Source organism: Papaver somniferum, chromosome 10 (genome assembly GCF_003573695.1).
Source record: "Papaver somniferum cultivar HN1 chromosome 10, ASM357369v1, whole genome shotgun sequence".
Classification (NCBI taxonomy): domain Eukaryota; kingdom Viridiplantae; phylum Streptophyta; class Magnoliopsida; order Ranunculales; family Papaveraceae; genus Papaver; species Papaver somniferum.
Window position 1 is genome coordinate 123615107 of NC_039367.1, and position 13532 is coordinate 123628638.

At 36.9% G+C, this 13532-nt stretch overlaps 1 long non-coding RNA gene across 3 annotated transcripts; it reads left to right on the forward strand.

The window, feature by feature from the left end:
* The first annotated feature begins 9380 nt into the window (after nt 1-9380).
* LOC113317321 lies at nt 9381-10747 on the forward strand. Of its 3 annotated transcripts, none has more exons than XR_003343427.1 (5): nt 9381-9437; nt 9613-9822; nt 10123-10290; nt 10494-10555; nt 10655-10747. It is a non-coding gene; the product is annotated as an uncharacterized LOC113317321 (long non-coding RNA). The 3 variants fall into 3 exon arrangements; XR_003343428.1 differs by adding an exon at nt 9944-10029 and having other exon boundaries at nt 9429-9822; XR_003343426.1 differs by having other exon boundaries at nt 9429-9822.
* The last annotated feature ends 2785 nt before the right edge of the window (nt 10748-13532 follow it).

Consider the following 13532-nt stretch of genomic DNA (forward strand, 5'->3'; position numbering starts at 1 on the left):
TCGGACTTGGACTATATAATAAGTGTATGCCATGTGGTTTGTTATGTTCTTGATAGTCTATGTCTATATAACTTGAAAGTAACGTAGATAGAAATGGAAACAAGTCAAGTCTTATATTACTAACCTCGAGTAATAGGATGATGTGTTCGTTGTTATCGATACGTCTTTAGAATATCCAGGTCTTTAGAGTAATACTTGTATGTATCAAAATTTCTATACTTCCTAGTCTAACCTAACGAAGTTGACTCTAGTAATCTAATCAAGTAATCTTGAGTTTTGGAACTAAAATATGACAACCAATCTTGACATACCAACGCTTGGCGGGTTCAGCCGAGCAATGCTCTAACATCAATATTTTCATCAACATGACAAAATATACTATTCTGAAACTTTTATTGTAGTTGTGAAAACCATAACCATTAGATGTGTGTTAGCTATTGTTGCGTCTAGGGGATGGTATCATACAAATGGATGTTTCCAATGCTTTTCTCCATTGTTATCCCGATAAAGATGTGTATATGCAGCATCCTAATGGATTTATGGATTATAATAATCTAAAGTTTATGTGTTAGTTATAAAAATCTAAATATGGTTTCTAACCAGGCTCCTTAGCCTGGTTTGAGAGGTTCAATGTGTTTCTGACTTTTAATGGATTTATAAAGTCTGTGTGCGATCATTCAATTTTCACATATAACTCTGTTGAGTATATGTTTATTCTTCTCCTATATGTAGATGACTTCATTTTGACAGGTTATTTTTCACTTATGAAGGGTTTTCTCTATGAAGGAATTTGATGCATTACCTTATTTCTTGTGAATTGAATGCTTAAGTTCTTATACTGCGATTCTTTTAACTCAAAAAAATATGGTCGATAACTTCTTAAGAAGGGTAATATATTAAATTGTTGTTCAGCTACCGCTCTTGTGAATCTGAGACCTAGAGTTTCTCTACATCATGGTGATCCTCTGTTTGATGCAAGCTTTTACCGGATTAGAGTGAGCGGTCTTAATACCCATTTCTCACCATACCATATTTTAGTTTTATCCTCGACTATCTGATGCGTCTGAAAATTAAATTTTGTTTTACCGCAAGTGCACCGTGTCAAAGATGTAGACAATAACAAATGATTTTCGTTCCCTCGTGGAGTGTGCAATACTTCTTCGAATTGATGCTAACAACCTTCGAGTCAATAGTATTTCAAGTAAAATATCAGAATTATATACTAAGAAAATAAGCTAACAAATTATATCGAAGCAAATTAGTATTACTCGTGTTCAACCGCAAGGGTAACTAGTCAGGGACAACGTTCTACATTTACAAATCGCTAAATTTATAAATTAATAAAATTTAAAATTTTATGTAGATCCCTTGTGATATATAAATTAATAACTCTTCAGTTTATATAAAATAAGTTTTACGTTATGATATTTTGGTAACAAAATGACTCAATCATGACTTGGTTTTCTTGAAATTGATGTCACATTGAATTTCATTTTGGTTTTTTCTTAACATTAAATGATCTTTTCGTGTTATTGTTTTATAACTTCGCATTCTCTTACAAAATTGGCTTTTGTTAACTTGTATACCCGTATACATGTTAAGGTTTAATAAATAATTATTTTAGTTCATTGGAAATTGTGTTTTTTTGTCTTATTCTACTAGAATTGGTTATTCTTATATTAAAAACAACAAACCTTGTTCCCAATGCAAAGAATTGTTGTTTTCATTGCAATAAAACAAACAAATCATGTTCAAGTGCAAAGAATTATTATTTTAATGAATCTTAACATGTATACGGGTATACAAGTTAACAAGACCCTACAAAATTTTATGTGAAGGTGGGCTCTATAACTATATTTTCATCTTCAACTTCAATATCATTATTTTCCTCGTCAGTCAACAAATATGAAATCGTGTTCATAAGGATAGTTCAAGACATATTTAATACCCATTTCACTGCGGAAATTCAATCCATTGACTAATTTATTTGAGAAGTATGTAAATAACATTCTGGTAAATTAATAAATTACTAATTTATATGTAAATTAATAGCTATTATTTTATCAATTACTTAATCGCGATAAATTAATAAATTTTGTCAGTTATGCAATTAATAGGGGTTATGTTGTACTAATATGTGGAAGATATTTTGTTTAAGAATTGTAAAGACGAATCGTCAAAATAGATTGTATGTTCTCAACATAAGGTAAACGTCCTAAACACTAGTTATACATTCATGAAATTATAAGTACAAGGTTCAATGAGTTCTTTAACAATGAATTCTAGATGGCATAGAACATTAAAAATATCGAAAGTAATATTCGATAGAGAAACACAAACAATAAAATTAAGCTTAAATTGATTGAAACCATTGTTCAAGAACACAAATAAATTAACCTAAAAGTTCATCCTTTCACCCTGATAAGGAGTTTAGCAACACATACATTTCTCAAAAGCCATGAGAATATGGAAAGGAAACAATAATAAATATATTGACCCTTTACCCTTTTAAAAAAATTTTCGGGCATTTATGTGCTTGCGAAAGGTCCTCTTGTTGTATATATTTGAGATAGTTTTATATCATTCTTCCCTTGTGTTGATGGTAGGCTTTTCCCATATAATAAAATTGTAAATTTTTCTCTCGTCACGTATCAAAAATATATGACTACATATATGCCTCTGTTCCGCGAGGAATCAAAGCCTATAGACTCTACCAATAGTAATAGGTGCTCTATTATGATCCCTATACATGTGTATATACTAAAGCTTCACCAAGCTGAACTCTCAGTATTTATATGTATATCTGTATATTTTTACTGTATAATTCCATACTTACTTTTGTATTGAATATCCATTTATTGGAAAGCTCCTAGATGGATTTTCCACCAGTATATAACAACCTTGTTATCATAATACCGCTAGTGCTTATTGGAACTCCTCACCGATGTTCTCTGAGTATACAAAATATTCAGAACTTTCTCTTGTGTCATCCTGTTCCTTGACCTTATTCTTGAATATCGAGCTCCTAGATGGATTCCCCATTGGTGTAGAGTAACTTTGGCATATTCTAATGCAATAATTCTACAAATAATATTCCTTCAACTTATATAATAGGTGTGTTTGTACACATATGAACAATCAATATTCGAATCTGGTTGAATAATATTGATTTATTACTGAACACACGGTACTTAAACCACGTTAAGCAACATACAATCAAGGAGTGCTCGAGAATTATGGCAAGAGCATGCCATGATTGAAAATTATGTGCCAAGTTCAATAGCACTTGCCATTGTTGGCGTCTCTTGGCGCTATCACCACTCTCCAACGCTTGCATCCTCCATCGTTGATGCAGGCACCCACTTTTCCAGTGAAGAGACACCGCTGACAACTTTATATGCTAGCGCAACAGGCGTCATCACCCCACCTTCCAATGGTGGCATTTTATGTCGCTGGCATAACACTCTTGCCTTTCAACACTGGTATCACATGTTGCTATCTCATATTGGAACCAACATCCTCATCCTTTAATGCCGACAAGCCAGTGTTTGCATCTCTTATCCCCGGTTCCGGTTAGCACCAGCACCAGATGCATGCTCCTATTGCACCTTTCTTTCTCGATGCACCTTATGCGTATTTTGGTGATTGAGCTATTCTATTCGATGTCGTAAGCTATTGTGTCTCAATCGGGTGACTGTAGCTATGAGTACTCAATAATCAAGTATTTCAAGTAGATATTCCAATAGTTGGCATCATCTACAGGAGAGGTTGGTTAATTCCACGAGCTTGAATCATCAAAAAAATGATGCAAAGCTAGCTTGCACCGCAGTAAATTGACCAATACCTTGAATTATCAATGAGTTGACGCCAGTGGTTGACATAGTCACTATGAAACGATTACTTATCCCAAAAAGCATATCATTGATGCTCCTCCACTACAACTGACATTTACATCTCTCAAGTGCTTGTATTAAGCTGCGAATGATGTTAACACCTATTTGACTGATTCAGATTAAAATTGTGACAAAAATACCGACCACCTTTGGAATATAGACTGCACATGCACTCTCAGTTTTTTTAAGGTTACTCCAAGAAAATACACAAAATAGGTACGTTATATACTCAAACACGATATAGGTGTTTGCGGGCAAAAAATGACCTGCAGGAGATTCCGGTAAAAAGTGGTGGAGGAGGCAAGTGCTCGCTGAAACAGGTGCTTGAAGTAGCAAATCATTTGAACCTTTAAAAAAATGTACTTCGTGGGAGTACTTTGAGTTCGAGAGACTAATACATATGAACCTGACCTAAACCAAGACAATGGCCTTACCAGGTTCAATTCGGTCACAAGAGGAGAAGGAGGATCGGCCTGTAGGAAGGGAAGCTGAGATTGTGTGGAGATTAATGGAGATTGATCTATTGGTGAAGTGATGTGTTGAACTGCTGTAAAGATGATTCTCGTTGAACTGCTGTGAAGATGATTCTATGTGTAGACGAGAGAAATCTTTTGAAAGTGTTTGATAACTTGACTTTTCATAGGTTTGCTTACGGATTTTTGTTAGTCTTATCAAATGATAGGTTTCAGAACCTATTTATTGCAGCACATCAATCTTCTGTAAGTGGTGACAGTTGAAGGAAGTGGAAAGATGGAGAAGTGGGATATCGTGTCAAGACCACTTCCACGTTGCATGGATGACTTTGTTGATCGACCATCCACTTTCCATTTTCTCCTTTAACTGCCAGCACTACTTACCACAACTTTCATCATGGATGTACCTCACATCGCACGTGTTGTACGCCGCCAAACCAAAACCCTCGTGATATCCCCCCATGTGACATGAATTGATGTCTCATGTGTGAGTGCTCAATCTTTGACCTAAGACTATGAGTCTTATGAATATGAACTGAACATATGAAGTTCAAGATTATGGCATGTAATATTGAAACAACAACATGCATTGCAGATCATGGATGTTGAATTACGTTACTGGTGACCATGACATATCATTATGCTAGTTGAAGCAGTAATGATAGTCGAATGACTTAATGATGGTTTTATGAGATTGTTGGATCAATCATAAACTATTATGTCGTGTGCACCGAGCATTTATGAAAATAACCATTGCCTAATGATCATAGAAGACCTTTCTCAATCCATGTGTCATGAGTCAGACAAATAACGAGGAGAGATTATAATATTGAAATAATGGTCGACTGTCGGAGCAAATGTAGGTTGATGAACCAATGAAATACTGATAGCGGGATCAACGTGAAATTCTCAAATTGACAGCTGAACCAACATGAGAAATAATGTGACTCAAATATTGATAGCCGAATCAACATGATGAATATTGCTATGTAGAGCGATTAAATATTGATAGTTGAATCAATATTGCTAGAGATGACGGTTCTGAACCTTGTTGGCCGTGACCCATTGCTAGCTGAAGCAATTGGGGTATTGACAGATGAAGCATTGATGGTCAGAGCAAGTATTGCTAGTCAGAGCAAATATTGCTAGATCCATGAATAATTTGTAGTAAAACCAAATAAAATATTAATTAAAATACTAAAATATTGGGGTTCGAACCTGTTCAGAATTATGCTAGACAGAGCTCTCAGTTCAAAACCCTAATTATGATCAACTTAGAATCAACCATGAATGAGAGAGGGGCCTCCTCTGTGAGTAATAGACCGACCATGTAGTCTCTGGATGTTATACTGAGCATTTACCAAACTCCTTTGTAGAGAAGTTGGTGAAAGGATGATTAGTTGATGTTTAATCATTGTTAAAATTGTGCTTTACTGAGTAATAGGTGGTGGAGCCTAATTATGGAAAGAGGGGGGACCAACCAAAGGGTATAAAACTGGCTCTTGGTGGTCGTGGACCATCTGACCATTCCCAGTTGCACGAAGGAGTTTGAACCAAATATGGACTCTAGATGATTAATTAGGTCAAAAATCATTAATAGAGGTGGGATCGGATTTTGCAAGCCAAAGGGCCGACCATAACCGGTCATGGTGGCATGCTCGTGTCATTATGATGTCCGCGGACCGATTCTGAGAATTTTGGTAGTTTCTGCTGGTCCATCGAGCATTATTTCATCCTTGTATGAAGAGTTTGAGTTTGACTGAAACTCTTAACAGTGGTGGAAGGACCACTATTAAAAAAATTAAAATAATATTATTTTAATTTTCTCATGATGGTAGAAAGACAAGTCATGATGGTTGCGGGACTATTTGCTTTGCTAACCACATGGTCCATGGAGTTTCATGAGTTTTGATTGAAAGAGGAATCCCTGAAAGAGGAAACACTAAAATAATAATTAAATAATAAAATATTAAGGAAAGGGGGGAAGGGACCGACCAAACCGGCGGCATGCTTAGCCGGCCGGTGGGTCCCACCCACACGGTTTCCTTTATTATACTATTTTATTATTATTATTTATCTCTCTTCCTTTTCCTTCTTTGATCAGACTTCCAATCCTAGTTATTCCATGGATGCTCCTTTGAGCATTATTACTAAATACACCCGTGCCTCTTGCTCGGGCTTACTCGCGGGTGTCCCAAATGCCCGAAAGGTTAATGTCCCTTTACTTTCCATGGAATTCGACCAAGAAAAGACATGGATCCCGAGTAGGTGAATATTAGGGTTTAATCAGTGCATAATTTCTAGGAATTCAATCCGATGAATACTGCGACTAGATTTAATTAACTTGTTGCTCTATACTAGCATGCAATATGTCTAGGAGCATTTAGATATGATGTGATCAATATCAAATATTATTCTGGGTAAGTTCAGACACCAGAGATGAATTCCGAATTCAACAAATGTGCTGAGTCTTTCAGCTTTAATCATGAAATATATGGAATATTAAAAGTTTTGCCTCAGAAACCCTAATATCGCCGTCATATATTATTACTGTCATGATATTACAGAACTGCGATTCATCTCTTGTGAAGATACAAGTTTCTCATGATTCCGATACCGATCAGAGATACATAATTTCCGATGTGATTTTACGAGTATGACCTTCGTCAAAAATCCACCATCAACATTAAGTCCCCTGCTTAGTGTGGGACAGTCGTGTTCCAGTATGCACATAAATGGTGATTTTTACTGACATAAGCAAAATGAATAAATAGGCTCAGTTGTCAAATGTTATCAGGAATTCCGATCTGATAATGCTCCAATCATGTTGAATGATCGTTGAAGGTGTAACAGTCAGACGTAAGAGCTTTTGCATAATGACTGTGCATCGTCTGGAGAGCATAAATTGATGAGGCACGTTGATTTTGGTGGTAGAAGGACCATGTTGACCCGTGTATAGCACGGGCGCTGCTCGAAAGAGGGTATCCTAGTCTGACCAGGAGTTTAGTCTGACCACGTTATAGACTCGATATTCTGCATTTTTCAGATGCCATTGCATACGACAATCGAGACACAAAAGGGGATCACTGGGGTTCAAGAGAAACGATACAAACTCATGGAGCCACACATATTTAAATTGGTAACATATAATGACAATAATGATAATGATAACACCACAGGGAGGTATGAAATAACCTTGTAATTCTCAATTATGGTTGAAGTTAGTCGTGGGTTCGGATTATTTATGGCCTTATGGGTGAAAAAATGATTGAGTGGTGTCTTCTTACTTGTTTCTTTCTGTGAATTTTTTAGGTTGAGTATTATTTCAGTGATGCAAATTTGGCGAAGTCTTCAAAGCTTGTAAGTGGTTAGATTCATTTAGCTGTTTTATGTGATCATGTCCTGCACATTAAAATCATATCTAGGGGTCCATTCTTATGTTGTTTTGGTGCTGAAATATGCAGGTTGCAAGTGAAGATGGAAGTAGGTCAGGCGTCAAAATTCATTTACCGACTCAGATATGGAAGGATTGCAGGTAATATCACTAACTAATTTGCGATCTTTGATGTATCTTGGTTGTATCATGTAGAGCAAGGAAGTACCTACTTAGTATGCCTTTCTTTTCGAGTACCCATATCTTATCTTGCTTGGGTTGTGAATGTAAAACACTACTGGTGTTTTAATTAACAATCTTATACATGGTTGGATTTAGGACCTTGTCTGTTTGTTTGAGTTTGCGTACTGACTATTATTTGGTCACACATATTTGTGGTGCAAGAAACTCAGGCATTCAACTTCTGACTATCTGATCTATTTTCCGTATTTCATCTCCGCTGGTTTCACAATGCAAAACAAGAACTGCATGTATAAGAAGATAAAAAACATGAATGAGAGAAGCTAGGAAGGAGTGGAACCTTTGAATGGTAAAGATCAGAATCATTAATGGCAAGAAGCTCAGCTGTCTTGCAACCGCAATCATAACCATATCGGATAGTAACAGCTCCGACAAACAATCCGATCCCAAATATTGATTTCTCCATGTCCAGAGTTGGAGATTCATGATGTTCCTTTCCAGGTGGTTCAAAATTTCGATCCTTGTCATCCGATTGTTCGTTGGAGGTATCAGTCCTAAAGAGGATAATGAGGGTTATATGCAGGTTATTTGCCTTCTGTATTTTTATTTTTCTTATTCTAAGTATTGCCTTTTGACGATTTCCATTTTCCACTCATTAAAATATAGTTAAGTGCGTAGATACGAATTTGAAGTAGCCAGCCATTATTCGATATTTGAACATGAACTAATAGGACGACATTTATACATGTTTCATGTTAACTGATTTATGTTTGCCTGTCTTTTTGATCACGGTCCGCGAGTTATAACCCCAGAGATGTCACCATCTTTCCACAAAAGACTCATCAAAACAAAAATAACACAAAAACCCCGTCAAAACAAAATTAACACAAAAACCCTAAATTTAAATGTTGGTTTCATCAAATTTTATTTTGGTTTCATCAAATTTTATTTTGGTTTCATCAAATTTGATGAAACCAAAATAAAATTTGATGAAACCAACATTTAAATTTGGGGTTTTTGTATTAATTTTTAAAAATTTGGGGTTTTTGTATCAATTTTGTTTACGATGGAGTTTTAATAGATCCCAACATTTGAGTGGGGTTTTTGTACCATAAGTTTGGTCACCTTGGATTTTTATGACTAGTTTTGTTTTGATCATGTATAATGTTCTCCTTTCAGGCGAGAATCAAGCGACATAAGTGGCATATGAAACTGTTGAAGTCAGCAGACCCATTCACTGTGTCAGCTGGTTGGAGACATTACCAGACAAAACCTATTTATGCCAGTGCACTCGATAATGGACGGTATGGAATTGTCGACTTCAATCCTGAACACATGCACTGTCTTGCGATGTTTTGAGGGGCCCTTGCACCTCCGCAAACCAGAATTTCTGTTGTGCATGGAACTAAGGTCTAGTGTATTCCACTTGCTTAATTTATTTTGCAACAGAAAAACGTATTTCACTATTATAAGTTAAAGAACCAACCATATGTCTAAGTTCGTATAACTTGCCCTTGATTCTCAGAAATCATCTAGTTTCAACCTGAAGATGATGTTTCATTCTCCCAAGTCATCCATTTAATTTATGGATGCCATGTGAAAGTGTTGTACTATTGTGGATTTGCTAATTTCTTTGTGGTCTTATTGTTTGTTGTTTTTTTTTTTGAATCAGGAAGTGTTTCGGATAGCAGCTAAGGCGGTCGTTCTTGACGTCAAGTCTCATATGAAGATAATGAAGAGATGCGAGATGGAAGGAAAACCTTACGAAATCCTCGACGAGAGGACTGTTGTTATCAAGTTTAAATCAAAAGATATTGATGCCGTTGAATTTGAAGGTTCACCTATTCGAACTTGGAGGGGAATTTGGGGGAAGGTTATTAAGGTTTGTGCTAAGTTTGAAACAAAATCCTCTTTTCTATATCTGGTCTTCAGTGCTAATATAGTTTTCTGATGTGTATCTAGAGTATAGAACCACAGGTTGACATCCATTTGTATGATTCTAGAATTCGTAAAAGGACGGAATTTCTGTGGTCTTCCGTACACAGTCAAATGCATGCTGGATCATTTTTATGTTTTCCACAGTTGTCTGGTGTGTTTGGTTGGTCTGTTTTTGTTTGTATCGGGGTTTCCAGCATTCCTATCTATTTCTTTTTGCATTTCTAATGTTATCAATATTGGGCAGGCGGAAAAAAGAAAGGGGACTGCTAGGATTGATGGACATTTGAGAAGAAAATTTGTAAGCGTGATACTTTTACCATGCTTGTATTTTGTCAAGTTGGGGCTCCTCGCCACAAGGAGTTGGCATTAAAGGCTGTTATTCTGCAGAGAAGTTTGCTCCTGATCTATCTTGGTAAGGATGGATTATATGCTAGAGATGGTTCATATTAGAAGCATGCAATGATACTCACATCAGAGCCTACGTACATGTGTGCAAAAAAAATGTAATAAAAGACCTTCAAGATTAACTCTTTATCACGGTCTCTTATTTGTTTTTTTCATATTTGTTCATCTTCCTTTGCACTTACATCTACTTTGTTACATTGTAATTCTCAGCTATGCTCATCAGCTTGTGCAAGGTCTCAAATAACATGTGTCTGGATAAAGGCCTACTGAGTGTGAGTAATAAATCTTATCTATGCAGTACCTTTAAAATTGGTAATACGCATATTGTGGTCCTCTACTGCTTCTGAATGGTGTTTCTTTCTTCGGTGTAGGTATGATCTGCACCGAATTATTGCTATATGTGTAGAAACATAGCTCTGAGACTGAGCTTCAGTGAGAATACGGTACATTATAGGATCTTGTAGGGTTTTTTTTTTTTCCTTTTACTTGGATTGTACTTGAAGGTTTTTTTTCAGCATAGAATCTCAACATAAAACATTGTATGTCAATTACCAAATTTATCTTTGGGTTAATGGATATCATTGTAGTTGGAGTATATTACCTGTGGGAGTGTTAAATACGAGTATATTATTTTGAATCATCAGAATTGGATGAATCAGGGTAATTGCAGGGAACTGGGGTGCTGGATTAATCCGGGGGAAATTGTTTTTGACTAGGTCAACGAAGACTTGACCTTTCTTTTGTTGTTGCAAAAATTTAGCAACGGAGAAAACATGTTGCTAAATCTGAACCAGAAAAACTATATCCTGTTCTACCAAAATATATCCAGGAATAACTCTAAAATTAGCAACAGATTAGCAACAGACAGTTCTGTTTCTACATTTTAATTTCGCAACAGCTTAGTCCTGTTGCTGTTCCGTTGCTGACCGAAATTAGTATCATATCTAACGCTGTTGCGAAAAACTGCGACAGGGTGTTTAGCAACGGAAAAAATCTGTTGCAAGCCCAGTCAGCAACAGATAAGCTGTTGTTAAACGTTAAATTCGGTGTAGTGGATGTCCAATGACCGACTCACGGATCCTAGCTCGTTGGTCCAATTAACTTGAATTTTGGATATGTCATAGAGAACATGCATATGAAGAGAATACCATATGACCCATGTCTTGATCCTTTACCAATTTCTCCCAGTTTACCGTTTTATACAGGGGAGCGTAAAGCGGCTTCAGATGGACTTGTTGTAAGACGTATTCTTTGGTCCCTTGACCATTTGATTGTTGTCTTTGATGCTTGATGAATTATTTCCATGTCATTGGTTCACTTGCAATCTAAGCCCCTTGATTGGTACACGAGCTTAGTGCTTGCAGTACCATCTTTGTTTTTGTCAGTCGTAGAAACATCACTTTTGAAACCCTGGTCACGGGATCATAACTGAGGTTGTTCTCAAGAGGGGATGATGTAATGACCATGGTTTTATGTCCTGGTTGTAGCATGACTTTTATGATGAATGATTAGCACAAGCGAGCCCGGTGCCAGTCACGGGTCTTGGACTGTGAAACTGATCGTCATGATCAGTGGACCGTCAGTCCCCAGTATTTTGTTAAATCTCCTTTTCATTTTCCCTTCTTCTGGCAAGACCTATATAGAGGACCCAAGTAGAAAAACTTGATTTAAAGACCTAGGTGGTCGAAGTTGGAGGTACCTTGATGAAGGAATCGATAGAAAGACCTGGTGCACATAAATCGACCGTGAAGGTTATGAATCCCGTGTAGAAATTGTTGCTTGCATGTTGTCTTCTCTGGAAGCTGTGAGAACCTCATATGATGTCGGAACTCGGTGATTTACCCCAATTTTTGAAGATAAGAGACTGAATTATCGTATGAGAAAATAAGCACTCAATTTGGAATCGTCTAGGTCAGCCAACGAAGCGTGCACATTTGTAATTTGTGATCCCATACAAATTTTTCAGATTTCGTAGACCTGACTGTAAAGGCCATATCTTTCAGCTCGTATGCCCGATGAATGCGCCTTTTTGGTATGTTGTAGTAGAGACATAGACAAACATCTTTTGTCAAGGAAGCATTGTCCCATTCCTCACCCATTGGTACGTTTTTGTAAACCCATGGCCTGAAGTGTGTTGCATCTTATCTGTTGAGGTTGTAAGAACATCTTGCAGAAGACTTTGCCTTGTGCCCTTCTATTACAGGTCAGGCAAGTGACGCACAATGATTGCGCATTACAGTGTTGCAGGCCAAGTCAGTGTGTAGCCAGGATGGCGCGATACTGCGTAGACTGTCAAGTGTTGAGATAACAAAACCCTGCGGGGCCAATGACGTGCAAAGGTGGCGCTACACTGTAAAGGACATTGGCAAAGTAATGACGCTTATTGGCCGACATAATTTATTGAAGGATTGGCAAGACATGGCCAAGTTGTCAAATGCAACATGCGATATTGGCATTAAGGACTATCCATGGAATTGAGTTGGCCCAAACTCAAGGATGATGCAAGAGTGTAGAATATGCCAAGAGTTTTCCTATGCATTAGTCAAAGGTTGTCCAAAGCTTGGACAATGCAAACAAGCTAGTAATGCGAGAGTGCGCATTACTATTGTCAATAAAATTAGCTAAGTGAAGCAAGAGTAACGCATATGAGCATATGGCACATAGTGGCATAAGATGGAAATCATGTTGGCATGAATTTGGCTTAATGCGGTGAGGCACAAAATTGGCGCATTATGGCTCAAGTGTTGTTTATTGGCTTTGTGAGCATGCCAATGATGTGAGACAAGTTGGAATGGTTATAAAGCAAGTTTATAACCTTATTAGAGTGTCCCTAACCGTTCAAGATAAGTGTGGCTTCAATTTGCAAGACAACACAAAATGTGGCAGTTGAAAATCAGATTGGCGGTTAGGAAAACTACATGTGGACATGTGGCTGTCTGTAGGATGTCCAAGCGGTTTCACATAAGTTTTGTCCAGATCTTTAGCATTATAAATATCCTAGAGATTAATAAGTTGAGGTTTGTTCAATTGAGAGAAGAACCACTGATTTGTAGAGAGTGCTAGGCATTCACAAAGAGGATGAATGTCCTGTTTTGGTCCATGTGATGGCCATTTTTGTAATCTTCCTTTAGTGCAATAAAATGAGTTTGTTGCAGTATATCTTTGTGTTATGATGTTGCTGATTTGTGTGAGTTTATAAATTGGTTTGGTGCATGGCAAAGATCTTATGCTTATGGCATAAAGATTTAC